Raw genomic sequence first — 2217 nt, 5'->3', positions numbered from 1 at the left:
CTTAATGATTTCTTGGATAGTTGTGACATGTATAAAGCAAATGGAGTGTCGGAGGATGCAATCCGCCTTAGGCTCTTTCCTTATTCCTTGAGGGGGAGTGCTAAAGAATGGTTGAAGAGTTGTGAGCCCGATTCACTTAGGACTTGGGATGATGTCTCAAAGGCCTTCTTGAACAAGTACTTCCCACCACAAAGGACCGCAAGAATCAAGAGTGAGCTTCATGGCTTCACCCAACATGATGATGAGACCCTTTACGAGGCATGGGAAAGGTATAAGGGACTCCAAAGGTTATGCCCTCACCACGGGATCGGAGATGATGAAATGATAAACAACTTCTATGAGGGGTTGAACAATGAGATGAAAATGAACCTAGATTCCGGCTCGGGAAAAGGGGCACTAGACAAAATTGATCACAAGATGGCCAAGGAGCATATTGAGGAAATGGCTTCCCGTACTTTTCATTGGAACAATGATAGGCATAAAAGGAAAGGAAAGTCAACCGTCGAGTCAGCTAACAATGTTGAGGTCAAGTGGTTAATAGAAGAGCTCAAGCAACAAGTTACTTTGTTGAACTCAAGCAACACCTCTAGCAACTCTTCATCTATTAGGAACCAAGTGTATTGTTGTGAAATTTGTGGAGACCAAGGATATCCACCAAATGAGTGTCCTTTGATGATGGGAGAGGGTAATTGTATGGAGCAAGTTAATGGAGTATGGGAATCAAGTCCATCAAAGCAAGCATTCAACAACAATCAATACCACCCCGGAATGAGAGCCCACCCAAATTTTTCCTATGGCTCACAAAATGTCCAAAACCCCACTTTCCAACAAAAATCACAAATTACACCAAACTTCCAAGCCCAAAAGCCAAATACAACATTTAACCAAGGACCATCGGGTTTCCAAGGAAGATCCTTCCAACCAAGACCACAATTCCAACCACTCAATCAACCAACCAACCCACCCTTTCAACAAAATTCTCAACCCTTTCAACAATCCAACCAACCCAAGTCAAATATGGAACTCATGATGGAGCAATTGATGCATACTCAAACCCAATTCATTGCTCATTCTAACCAAAAACAAGAGGAGACAACATCTTCTATCAACCAATTGAGAACTCAAATCCAAGCCTCCCAAAGAATGAAGGATAATCAAATCTCTCAATTGGCTTCTCAAATGAGTCAATTCCAAGCCTCAAATGGTAGGTTTTCGGGTAAAACTGAGGAAAATCCAAACACTATTAATGTTATACATTTGAGGAGTGGTATGGAGTTGGAAGACCGGGTGTTCATCAAGAGAAGAAAGAGTAGCAAGCCGGAAGTTGTGGTTGAACCACCAAAGGTGGTTGAAGATGATCTTGTAGAGTTTGTTGTGGACACTTCCATGCTTGTTGATGAGTCCACCAAGGTTGTTGATGAACCCACCAAGGTTGTTGAGGAACCCAAGCAACATGTTGTGAGACCATATGTGCCACCAATTCCTTTCCCTCAAAGGTTTGCAAGAGTAAAGCTTGAGCAAAAGTATGGAAAATTCTTAGACATGATGAAAGGAATGTGATGCGTGTATTTTATATAAGGTTTTTACCTCATTTTTACACGCATTTCTATACTATTTATGTAGCATCCTGCTACAAATACCCCCGAATGGTCTACTTTCGTTTGTCTTGTGTAAATTGCAGGTATGGACCAGAAGGGAGCAAAACTGAGCCTAAACTTGTCTCATTTGCATGCATTTGTGGAGAATAAGGAATCAGAGCTTGGGAAACATCACTTGAAGACGCTTAAGCTGACTTCGGAAGGCGCCAAGAAGTCCTATGTGCTAATATAGCTCGATCGACTAACTATTTAGTCGAATGCTTTATCCGTCGAAGATTCACTCGATCGAGCTGTTTTGATGCTCGATCGATAGGGCCGATACAAGAAGTTCTCGATCGAACCCCATTTCCGTTCGATCGAGAGGAATTGCTGGATATGTCCTCGATCGAGTGGTTTCATTCTACTCGATCGAGAGGTTTTACCTTGTATGCGTGTTTTTACCTTATTTCGAGTTGGGCTTTGTAATTAGGATTTGAGTTAGGTTAAGGAGTACGTGATACTACTTCTTCATTATCTCTTGACTGCGACATCTCTCTCTCTCACTCTCTCATACTCTTACTCTAGAACTAATGCTTGGATCGTAAACTTGTAATCAGTATCATTACTCTCCTTTATTTCT

The 2217-nt window shown here is 41.7% G+C and overlaps 1 non-coding gene across 1 annotated transcript; it reads right to left on the bottom strand.

Annotated features, from left to right (window-relative positions):
- Positions 1 to 201: 201 nt before the first annotated feature.
- LOC141644828 (small nucleolar RNA R71) lies at positions 202 to 308 on the bottom strand. The gene has a single exon (XR_012544433.1). It is a non-coding gene; the product is annotated as a small nucleolar RNA R71 (small nucleolar RNA).
- Between the last annotated feature and the right edge of the window lie 1909 nt (positions 309 to 2217).

Source organism: Silene latifolia, chromosome 2 (genome assembly GCF_048544455.1).
Source record: "Silene latifolia isolate original U9 population chromosome 2, ASM4854445v1, whole genome shotgun sequence".
In the NCBI taxonomy this organism is placed as follows: Eukaryota; Viridiplantae; Streptophyta; class Magnoliopsida; order Caryophyllales; family Caryophyllaceae; genus Silene; species Silene latifolia.
Note: the sequence above shows the minus strand (reverse complement) of the source record. Positions and strands in the feature narration are given on the sequence as shown.